This window comes from Bombus pascuorum, chromosome 10 (genome assembly GCF_905332965.1).
Source record: "Bombus pascuorum chromosome 10, iyBomPasc1.1, whole genome shotgun sequence".
Classification (NCBI taxonomy): Eukaryota; Metazoa; Arthropoda; class Insecta; order Hymenoptera; family Apidae; genus Bombus; species Bombus pascuorum.
Window position 1 is genome coordinate 13,653,599 of NC_083497.1, and position 12,731 is coordinate 13,666,329.

General features: G+C 40.1%; 2 protein-coding genes across 2 annotated transcripts in view; both read right to left on the minus strand.

Annotated features, from left to right (window-relative positions):
* The window catches only part of LOC132911079 (potassium voltage-gated channel protein Shaw), a 43,254-nt gene extending 39,411 nt beyond the window's left edge, over positions 1–3,843 (minus strand). Inside the window, exon 1 of the mRNA XM_060967470.1 lies at positions 3,361–3,843. The gene's annotated coding sequence lies outside the window, so the exon portion shown is untranslated. The remainder of the gene's footprint in view (positions 1–3,360) is intronic.
* The window catches only part of LOC132911091 (optineurin-like), a 428,401-nt gene that overhangs the window by 266,331 nt on the left and 149,339 nt on the right, over positions 1–12,731 (minus strand). The window lies entirely within an intron of this gene.

Genomic DNA, 12,731 nt, shown 5'->3' on the forward strand with positions numbered 1-12,731 from the left:
TAGAATAACATCACATACGAATAAATTAACAAAAAGGGAAACGTTTAATGCCGAGGAAGAGTGACGCGACCGCGTTGAACCGTTGAATAATTACATGTTAATTTCGCCTACGCGCGTTCGACCCGTGAAAACTAATTTTTCTGAAAATTCTGTCTCGTGTTAGCCGATAAAAAATTCCGAGGTCGCGAATATAAACGAAAGACGTAGGACTCTTCAGAAAGTGAAAAATGCTGGCTATTAGAATAGGGCGAATAAACGTTTAGAGGATAAACGGAAATTGTAGGATTATGCCAGTACTTAGCGCATAGAATTAAAAAATAAGTGGTATAAGAACATTTTTCGCAGAGCAGAATATTCCTTGCTATATTGGATTCGTAATATCACGATTTCCGAATTCCTTTTTTTCTTCTTACCGTAATTTGAAAATTGTATGAAAAGCTTGTTTAAATTATAATTTTTCAAGAACAAAGTATACGATATATCGGTTGGAAAATTAGGTTATGCGATAGTAAATAGCACGCGTTATTATATTTGGAAATCTATCGTACCGATATCGTACATGGAGATTAATTGAAAATCTGATTAACGCACGTAATTACCATTACCCGATCCCCGATGGAAATTAGGAAAACTATTGTTGTTAATGTAAATCATGCCTGCAACGTTGTTACAGCGTTGATAAATTTGATTTACGAAGCCCTTAGTACGTAGAGTACACGATGGAAGAAAAAATTCAGAACGCGATATAAATTATAAATATCGAATTTCGGAACAACGAGCGTGGCAAACTCGACAAAGTCACGAGATCAACGACATAAAACATCAATCATAAAATAAAACCTATCTGGTGCCACAACGGAACGATCATCAATTCAGAAAATGGAAAGCCAGCGACACAACAATGATCGGTGACCGCGTTATTAATAGTCCCGAATCAGAAATTGCAGGTTAGCGGAACTATCCAGCCGAGGTGACCGCGAGATTCCGGAACTTACGATATATCCGTGACCGCAGCCGCCGAGAATTCCCACTCCTCGTTCCATAACGATCGCCGAAATCACGCTGCCAACTACGTACGTGGCATCGATCACCAAAATCACGACGCGTCGACTCCTCGTTATATCCGTATTACTCTTCGTCGTTAACCAGCGCGCAAATCAACCGCTCTTCGTCGCAACGATCCAGAGGCGGGGGTGTATACATTTGACATGGTTCGGGAAGAGGTTATTGACCACGCAACATGATAGTCAGAGGAGGCGCGTATGCAAAGACAAGGCGCGTGCTGTCACGAGCGGAACGAGGCGGTTCTACGAGCTCGTACTAGCTGGTTTACAAGTCAGCCTGAGCGGCGGCAGTAGCGGGCGGCCTCTTGTCGCGTGGAATCGATAGTCTGCGTGCACGAAACGCCGATAAGCGCTCGGTACGCCCAACGACATTGCCATCGCGATTCCTTCTTTCGATCGTCCATGTTGAAGCATCGGAAAAGGCTTAGAACTTGGCCGAGGAGAAGATCGAAGGTGGAAAAAGAAAGGAGGTTATCCTGCGGTGAGAGGGTCAGACGAAGAAAAACAAGCAGAGAGTAAAGTTTCCTTCGGATCAATCAACTTACCTGAATGCGAGTCGGCTGGATTCAAGTGGATACTTAAAGGAAAATGTATATATAAAAATCTGAGAAAGCGATTATATCTGTACGAACGTTCGTTGCATTATGATTGCCGAACGCTATTGAAAAGCGGTGCAAATGTATTGCTGCCAGAAACCAGACACCAGTTCAATATGTATACAAATGCTTTTATTTTTTTCAGTACGTATTATGTTTTGCTATTTGTAAGCGTACGAGGTTTTCTTACAGATTTTACGTCTCATATTACGCCTCTACCTGTATCGGTTGTAAACATAAGAAAGATTTTCTGTATAGGGAGGGTCGAACACTAAGTTCGAAAAAAACAGTCGGCTCGGTTTAGGTAACCAATATCAACAAGCACGAAAGTGGAAATAACCTCTTATCTAACATCTGTTGTTTCGTTCGAATGAAGGAATACACGTAGTTGAAAGAACTTCGATCTAGCTTGAAAGTCGAAAGAATATCTCGAGCGAAGAAGAAGGATATATTCGCATTGGTAAAGCGTTTCAGATTTCTTGAACGTGAACTACTCGAAGCTTAATGAAAACGTGTGCCAAGTAAATAACAGATTGTTATTAGAGAGAAAGTTTAGGCGAGATTTAAGTTAGAGCAGTCCAAGTCGAGTAAATAACGTTGGCAAAGAGGCGTGAATTGGATCAGGGTTAGGATATTTCAAGTGGCGTAAGTAACATATCCGCGCTAGTAAAAAGATATCAGGTGAACTTTTACGTGCTAAGTAAATCATAGCTTGGAATTTGTCACGATTCACGTCGATCGAATTCAGGTAACTCGACTAATTCGAGCTAGGCTTAACCTGTCGAAGCTGCAACGAAATCGAACCAACGCAACGAGCGGAGAGGGTGGTGCGGGTCAGGCGACGGCGATCGAGCGAGAAAACGAGAAACTAGCGAATCCGATAAATCAATGAACGAAAATACTCGTACACGAGCACCGGAAGAAGGTGGATACGACGACGCCGGTGGCGAGGAAAGTTAGGGGCACTAGTCGAGGCGGGTGCATCGAACCAGCGCTTTGCGCGAAGATTGATAAGGGTAGAAGCGATTAAGACCGAGAGAATGATCGACTCGCGGAATTCCGCTCCCTTTCTGTCCCTCTATCCTCTCTTCCTACTCTTGGAGAGTCTTAAAGGCACGTTTCAACGGATTTTCCGCTTGATGGAGCAAAAGAAAGCAACGAAAAGAGGTGATATTAAAAATAGTCTGTCCCTGATCGAACAATCCTACCACCTACTTTTCAGTACGTTTATTGTAGGAATGTAGACCGAGTAGACGCTAGGAAATAGGGAAATATGTACACGCGAGAACGAGACGCAACAATGGTACGGAGTAACGCGAGATGGACAATGGTCTCGTGATACGAGAAAATCCTCGTTATATTTCCTTTGCAGAGTCTGTCTCGTATAGATAATAGCGAACGAAATCGGAGGAGAACGAAAACGAGAACGCGACCAAGGCACATACTCGAAACACGGATGAAATCCGTACATCACGGGTGGTGTAGCTGTAGCACTCGAGAAACTGTCGGCCGCGATTGCTTGGCAAAGTAATCGGCCGACAAAACACGGGCAATATAATTAGTCGCTGTGGCGAACTACGTTCGCTCCGGTGGTTGAGGTTACGCTGGCCGAGAGGGTCCCTCGAGGCGAGGATCCACTTAGGATAACTCCGCGAGCGATCCAGCCACCAAGGGTGAAAGGTAAAGGGAAATCTACTTACCCACGGTCGCGCTCTCTTCATGTCTCGGGACTACTTCACAGCATCTCAACCACACTATTCCGCTTCTGTATCTTCCATGTCGATGGTAGCGAGTAACGATGGCGCTGGTCGAAGTACACCGTTGACTCGCACAATGGACACTAGCTCTTTCGCTTCGACCTACCACTCGACGAAGCCGGGTCCACCGTTGCTTTCTCTCTTGCTTTCTTTCTCTCTCTCTCTCTGTTCCTTCGTCTAACTTCTCTACTCACAGATACGGCATACGCTTCTTCACCACCGAGTCGTCGTTCGTTTTATCTGGACTTTCCAATGGAAACTCGGTTACCGGTTGATTCTCACCGTGCCACCACCCGACACGAGCGAAAGGTCATCGTTACTCGTTCGTGTCGCGACTTGTCCCGTGACGATATCAGGACGAATTCTCCGGTTATCTCGACTCGTGCGCGGACAGAACTAACCTCGAACCGAGCCGCCGTTTCTGTCTTCCAACGGATACTGCGAAGCGGGCGGGGTGGGGGTGTAGATAGGGCGCAGTGGTGGGACGAGTGGCGCGCGCAGAGCCCCGAGTGCGTATGCGTTGGGGTAGTCGCTACAACCGCCACTATCCTCGTCACGACTACGACTAAAGACGATGGGCATGACCACGATAAAAAAATGTATGTTAAACACGAAAGGGGACGTGGATTTTTCGGGTTCTGCGAGAGCACCGATTTTTTGGGAGTTTGCGTTCGTGATCTCTCTTTGTTTCTGCCTTTCTCGCTCTATACGGTATATCTATAGCCGTGGATGCCGCGGAACGATACAGGCTGCGGGGCATTCGTCCGGGTTCCGTGAGATCTTTTTCAGCCGTGGCTACGCGAACCCGCTTCTGCCCAACTCGCTCCTCTGCCTAGCTTTTCCATCAACGTATCTACCTATGTACATACACGTATATGTATACGTGTGAATGTTTCGTTTGTTTCGAGGGAATTAGGGTTTCAACGATTTCAAGGGATGCTTCGGTTTTAGAAACCGGGCGGTTGTTGCGCGGAGAAACGCGAGCTTCTTTGTTACGGATTTTATTCTTTTACCATTTCTTTTATACTATTTACTTTCTTATATTTAGTTTGAATCGTTGTCTAAATGTAAAAGCAGTTCGAAGTAGTTAGTGGTAGACCAACGTTGGTCGATGTGTCCATAGACATCGATTTTTCGTAAATTCGTGCAGTCGTCGATGAGTTAAGGATCAACAGACAACTGTTTGCTTGATCCGTTTAAGAAACAAAAAAGTTCAGTATTTTAATTGCGTCCTTTGTAGTTTTATCGTGGTATCTGCCTACAGCAGAAAATGGATAATAGTATTGCCTTCTGAAATTAAAAATAAAACAAAAGAACAAATCGAGTTATTTGCTTGAAACTTCTCGTAACGCTTTATACTTTATATTTCAGCAATAACATTTTTATAGAAATGCTTACGAACATTTTTCTCGCATTCTTTCTCAAAATTGTAAAATACCGAGGAGTAAAATATGAATGACGAACGTGGTTTATTAGGTGCAGAAATGAATTCTCTCCGATTTTTCTGGCAAATGGAAAGAACTCGTTTCTACAGTTAATATATATCGTATTCGATTTTCTACATATTTTTATTAATTTATGATTTTTTAAATTTCGCTAGAAAGGTCTAATTTTCCAAAGAAGATGGAACAGTTGGAAACACGTCTATTGTATTGATATCTTTCATTAACTTGACCTTTACGATATGCTTATTATGAGATCTCCGTTTTGTTGTTGATTCTTTTCTATGTTTCGATCGTTTCTACGAAGAGTACGAAGGTTCGTAAGGAAATATGGGAATTTCATAACAACGGTACGCCAACGTCAGCAAGTAAATGTGTAGAAAGATCGTACGAATGGAAAGACCGATATTATTTTTACGCTGCGGAGGTGTATTTTTGAAATTCTTTTCATAACTGCCCTTGTTATTTTTTCCAGTTCTATTTTAATATTCAATTATATTCTTAAGAATTCTAATTAAACTAATTGACACGTACTTCGTTTGCTTCCCTTTATTCGTTCGTTCATTCATTTCTCTGCGCTAATTACATAATTAACGTATGCGTTAATGCATAATTAACGATATTTGTGTCTTGCGTTACGTTTTTAATAGTATTCTTCTTATACCACTTATACCCATAATGCTCCTTCTAATAAGCTGTTACAATCTTTTGTCTACCCTTCCAAACTTAAAATCGGTCGACGATACACGTGTGTTTCCATATATTCTCCTGTTATTTGGGTCGTTATTTCATCTCTCTCTGACTTGTCTCACCTTTCCTTCATTTTTTCTCGCTTTTTCCCATCCCATCCCTTCTCTCTTTCAACGAGGCGTCAACGTCTTAAAGGGGCTGCTACCAGTAACGCTTGCTCGATGACGAGGGCGACAACGATCGATTCACGAGGCTCTTTTCGTATCAGGTCCAGAAAGACGGGAAACGTGCTTGCGAAATAAAGCTTCTGTGCTTATTGCTAGCCACGTTTCTGCCACTAAGAACGTAAAGGAAATAATGGCATCTTACGGATGCAACGGATTATTTTATCGTTGTCTGATGAAATTAATTAGAGAATCTTCGAGCCTGCGTTTAAAAAAAGAAATTGGTAATTCACGTTTTTCTAACTTGGTCGATAATTTGTATTTAATGCGTATCGATGATTTTCCTTGCAATTTATCTTAAACCTAAAGTTTTCAACGAATCGCAAAACACGTTTTGATTACATAGATTCGCGTAATACTTGTCTCTATATACTATAAAACGAACTAAGAGAATAAGCTGAATGATTTCATGAAAATTTATTGCGCTTTTTCGAATTGCTCAGTGATAGAATAGGCGTGCTGTGCCTTATGGCTTGAGGCCAGCAGGGGTTCGGAACCCAAGAAGGTTCAGATTGAATTTAGGACATCCCAAAAGTGATTTGGCATGGAAGACATGGAATGAATCCCTATTGCAGCTAATACATTTACGACAGTAAGAATCCGATAAAAGTGGTATAATTTTATTAAGGATGTTCCTACGTATATGGAAAGGAAATTCTTACCAAACTCTGAGACTTTATGAAATTATCGAATTGAATTTATTAAATCGCGAAAAAGAACGTCTATAGATTTTTCTTTAATTCAACCAAAGCCCATGAGATAGAACCACAAATATGGTTAATTGTTTCATAAGACAGAAAGTAGTTTCAATAGTTAATTTCATACGGGAACGGTCTCCGTAAACTAGCTTTTAAGTTTCTTCTGCAAGGATTTGGCGCTTCATACGGTTTCTATGGTAGTGTACAGAGAACTTGAGTCGTATTCAAATAGCTTCGATTATGTTCTGAGAAAGGAGATTACCTTACACTCCAAATACAATAACGGTTTAGACGATATAATCGAACTCGTTTTACGTGAGATTCTCGTATTAATTATTCTGCAAATTTAGCTACGTCAATTCGAATAATTATTCGTACACTTATAGTAGTTTAAAAACATATTTAAACAGCTTAGACAATTTACATCATACAAGCGCTGTAGGATAGGAAAAGCAAACGAATCCTTTCCTCGGTCTCCAGTTGAGTTCGAATGCGGTTCAGTCTACCGTCTTATTACGCCCACGTCAAGTTACTTTCCTTAATTTGATGTTACCGCCAGAGTTCTGGAAGCTGTGCTTTTAGCACTGTTATGGTACTTCCAAGTAAAATCCTTCCAGAAAAAAAAAAAAAAAAAAAACGAAAGCGTACGAACCGTAGTCCCTTCGTATGTCCTCAAATTTAATTTGGTTTCTACGTAGAGGAATAAATATGTTGTAACAGGCTTATGGGAATCGAAAGTTTGTTGGGCGAAAAGGGAGGATCCCTCAAAGGGGTAATATGCAGGAAAATTACAGATAAATATTCGTGGCTCAAATAATTTGGAAATTGCGACGAAGAGACGATAGTAAAACTCGAAAATGATTACGCATTACGAAAATTATGAGTATACTTAAAAGCTGTATCTCATACGGTTAAATCGAATATGTTTGCATTCCGTTGCTAACCATCGCATGTGTATTGACATACTCGATGCGTGTTAACGCATTGTAACGACAGATTCATGCTAGCATTACGTGATACGTGCTAAATTCAGAACTTCATTCATCGCCCTGGATATTTCATTTTGTTTATGTAAACTGTACAATGTTGCAACGGCAAATGGAAAGGTGTTATTCAGCGAAAGTAGATGGAAAGGAGAAAAAGACAATCATGCGAGCTATAAATTAAATTATCTCTCTTTGTTTATAAAATTTCCTAGTAGTTGATAGACCGTGCAAAATAACGAGCGTACATCGTTTAGGAGAAAGGTACATGATTCAACTTGAAAGAACGTTAATTATTGCCATCATCGAATTTTATTGAATAAAATTATTACTCAATCGTAATGCTACGATTGGAAAACAATGATTAAACGTCACAAATATTGAATTAATTTAGAGTGTCTTGTTATTGTAGAAAAGCCACTTTTGGCCTCACATATGGCGCCAAATTGCCAAGCCACAATTCTGAAGCAATACATATACGTACATAGATTACGTTAGGGTATCGTGACAAGCAATATGCTTCTGTTCTACTTCAGCGAGGATATTGCCCGCGGGTGTTACCGTATCGTAAGATAGAATCGATATCAATGAACAATTATATTATTTAGAGCGACATACGCGTTTGCACAACGCAATCTCATAAATTATTTTCTAGACTTTGTTGCATCGATTTTTATACTTCGTTAGCCTTACGTTCGTAATATAAAAGCTAACGAATCAGCCATCAGCTCTAATGGACGTATTCAGAGAAAAGATTTATTCAGAAAATTTGTGATATTTTTCTTTATGCGACAATTTCTGCTATACAGGCAATTATTACCTTTGTATTTTAGAATTTTGCTTTACGTAAGCACATATCGATATCCGAGTTCATTTTTCCTATTATTAGTAAAGATATCTTCTTCCACTTGATTCATTACGAATTCTAGTTGCGGTAAAGCCGTATCACAGCACCGTTCCATGTTCTCCAGAGAAACCAATTTTGTTCGATAGTGTTAGTCGTGAGACGCCATAAAGGAACAGCGATAAGTCGACCGGTCTCGAACTTTTGTTCGGTCGCGTATTTCCAAACAAACATTACCATGCTATATTGAAGTCACTGAACTGCGATGAACTAACCCGAAGTCGCTGAATACCGAGCAAGCAAGCGCATAAAAATTCGCAACTTGGCTGATCGAATACGTCGACGTTCTACTTGGTTTACTATGATTCGATTCGAAAGCTCGTGGATACGGGCTTGTACGTAACAATCTAGCGGAACATCGATATTCTGTCGAAGCAACGTTCGGATTTCAAATCAATTTTTTGCGAAGTTTCCTTACCTCGATCGCGTCACGCTAAAAACAAACCAACGAGACAAATTAAAATACGTATATGTTAAATGAACATGGTATTTAAATACACGTAAAATGTTCACCATATGAACGTATATCTCGATGAAAGCAACTTGTCCCTAAATTGCGTCCGATTGTTAGAATTTGATCCCAAATTCAAAGTTACGCTTTATTCCTGGTACCCTCGAACCGCCTCGCGAGCAATACCGAACCCATAGCAACTGGCCGGTGTATCGGCGATTCGTGTGCTCTGGCGAGCTGGCCAGAATATGTATGGAAATCGTCTGAACTCGTCGATAAGTCAACCGTCGGATCTGTGCCGCGGTTATAGACGATTACGAGTAACCAGTCGACAATCTACGACGCGGAATGCAACGTTTAATCGATTACAAGCCGAAACGGAACGTTACTCGACCATCGATCTTTCTATGTGAAAAATTTCTCTTCTGTCGCAATTGTACCTGTATTTTCTAATGACGAATCGAGCGAATGGAACTGCTAACGTTATAATCTTGATAAACGTCTATTGCTTTAGTCGAGTATTTATCAATTTATGAACCTTTCCTCACGAACGACGATACCAAATAAACGCTACAAAATAAGTGAGAAATGCACTCGCATTCTTTAAAAATAACAAATATCTCCGAAACTACATTTAAGATTCTGCGACATTCTTTCTCTTTTTATTCGTCGACCTCGTTGTGTTTTAACAATTCGTTTTAAAGTAGTACGCGATTCAGTCTTACTTATTGCCTAGAAATATGCGCGATGATTTATAGGAAACGGGTAATTACAATCGTTTCACTTGTCTGTTCATGGATACTTTGAAATTGCAGCTCTTGTTAAATCGATATTTTCTGACGGAAACGAGCGACAGTTAGTTTGCCCCCGTCTCTGTACACATGCGACGTCCCGATCGTGATAGAACGATGATCAGGCTCGTGAATGTCACATAAAATTTCATCCGACCCACTTAGAGAACCCCTTGAACGAAAACTAAATGCAATTTTTATCTCTGCAAGTAATATCTTGTCTGGAAAGTCAATTAAAAATTCATCATTTATTCGAACAGGTATATTTCATTTCGCATGTTTCACAATGAGCTTCCTCCAAACCTTTTAAACATACAAATTGTCACTCACGGCGACGAGAAAATGGATTCTCGCTCGTTCGGTGTTGAATAATTGACATTCAGGGAAGAACATGTTTCTCGGCTACGAGGAATCGTCTACTTAAAGTATTCAAACCTTTCGCCTCCATTTTCCCCTTCGAATTTAATTAATGTTGTGAAAGAAGACGAAGAAGTAAATTTTCTTTCTTAATCCATAACTGAAACTATCTCGGAGTATCGTGAGGAAAACCGTGCATTTAACGCCATTCTTTTTATTACACTTCAAAATACACACAGTAATTCTTCTGGTAGCTGGTTTATTTCAAATTAAAATACATATACGTACAATTATTTATAGCTCCATATATGCTGCAGGGAACAGTTTAACGCACTGTCCGTTCTACGAAGTGCGAAGTAAAAATTTGAAGCGAAAGGAGAAGTATGGAGAGGTACATTTTTCATCCGCTTTCAATTGGTAGTTAAATAAATAAGTTCAATCGATGACATGTGCAAATTGAAGCGGTGAAAAATCGCTGTAGAGACAAATAATATTCGTAAAAATGATAGAACGATGACTTCTAGCCACGTTACTTGTTTAAGACGGCATCGTTATTCATTTGAGACAAGTAACCTCCTGGTCATTAGTGTGTTACTTTATCATCGTAAAATATAAGTTATCGATGATCGTAGAACGTAATTTCATGAAGTTCCTATCTGTTATTTTACAGATCCATTAATCTGAACTTTTCGACGGAAGAGCATTTAATAATTGACAGTTAATAAGCATTTAATAATTGACATTTAATAAGCATTTAATGATTAACACATTTCCATGAAACGAATACAAGCAAAATATACAAAAGAGTATACAACGAATATAATGATTAGCTGCAGATAAACATTAATAACGTGTGGTTATTTCTGATAGCATAACAATGACAAGGCAATAATAATTTACCTGTACTAATAAATTAAAACATATTCCGAATTATTAAATTATCCTGCCTTGACATAATTTTGTAAATTACGATTTCATAAAAACACGATTGTGTCGCGTACAGAAGACGATTTGTTAGAAGACGAAGTTTTCAAGGTATGCACGAAACAAAATCTTAAGCAGTGAAGCTGTCGTTTCCTTTGTGTGGCCAGGAGAGAAAGGAAGAAAAGAAGGTAAATTTCAATGAATAATGCACTTTTAGCTCCTTACCCTTCTCTTATCCTTGCGTCCATACAGTGTCTCCCTGTGAACGACGGTGCAAAAGGAACAATCGAAAGTTTGAGAATTATGACGCTAAGCAGCAAGAAAATAACAGAGGATGATACGACGTGAAAACGAAAATTGGGAGAAAATTTTTAAAAAGTCTAATCAATCGCAAGAGTTTATTTTATCAAATTTAATTTTAAATTAAATTTAATTAAAAACAGTCAGAGAAAAAGTGTCAAGGTAAATGTTCGGAAAATAGCCCTTAAATTATACAATTTCTAGACATATCTTTAGATCTTACATCTTCTTTTACTTCTATTTATTCGCACTTGGTGCACAGTTTCCGGTTACATCTCCATTTACCATATTTTATCTTACCTTGTATATCATCCTCGTCACAAAACCTATCTTCCCACCCTTATAATCTCGCTAAGTTAAAATTAAAACCAAAAGTGAAAATTATACTTTTTGAACTTGGAGAGACAGATGCGAAGCATTCTACGTCCTGTACGTTGCTTTCGCGAGAAAGCGAATGCATTTTGGGGAAAGAAGTCGGTGGAATCTTTTCTGCGAAGCTAACTCAGTAATTTGGAAGATGACAGGACAAGGGAGAAAAAGCTGACAGACGAGAAAAATATCGCGGAAGAATCCATTATTTCGTGCTTTCGAAATAGCGAGAGACCGAGATAGCTTCCATACATTGCAATTTCAATGTCTTAAAATAATTTTTAATATCAATGATGAATTCTTAAAGAATCGTATCGTCGTATGTCATGAGAATAAACTTTCTTATCATCTTAAAAATTAATAAAAAGCACTCTGCGTCCTCTGATTTCAAAAGAAACTTAATCAGCCTATGAGAAAGCGCGGCGTATCGTAATAGAGTATAATAAATCAGCGAACGTCAACAATCCATTATCGTCCGCGTTCTTTACACAACAATCAGCTACGAATTAACCTGCGGCAGTCCTCCTGTCAGATTCACCGCGAGTAAGCCCGCTATCCCCGGACTATTCTTAGCAACATTAAAAAAGGACAAAGTGATCGAGTTTCCCAGGTGCTCGTATCGGGCTAGCGTACGAATCTGGAAGGATAAAAGATCAAGAAAACAAAACGAGGATATGGAGAATAGAGAAGGATGGTTACGACAGATCTACGACAGATGGTTACGTCGTGCTTCTCAAAGAAAAATCGAAACGGAGGGTAGATCACCGCGATTCCGTCTTTGGCCCTCGACTCTGCTCCCTTGTTCCCGTAATTCATCTGGACACGGTGACAGACACGCGACGAAAAGGTAAGCCGGTCTTAGAAAAAGCCAGACGTCTACGGGGGAAGTTCTGGTCAGCCGCAGGGTCCATGATGGGACGCGAAACCGGCGAATGGAGAGCGAAAAAGAAGAAAATAACCGAGACATAAGGAGCGAGGCTAGAAGCGATACGTGTGCACGTCGGGGGTAGAGGAAGCTACGTTTACTCGCGCATCACGTTGGAAGAGGTTCAAAGGTATACCCGGGGGGCCTATGACGGTGGCTAAAGGGCGAAGAGAGGGATGGCGTTCTCTCTGCCTCCTCTACCCCCGAGCAAACTGCCCTACCCGGTCGATGCCTTACGCTTGCGCCTTGATACCCG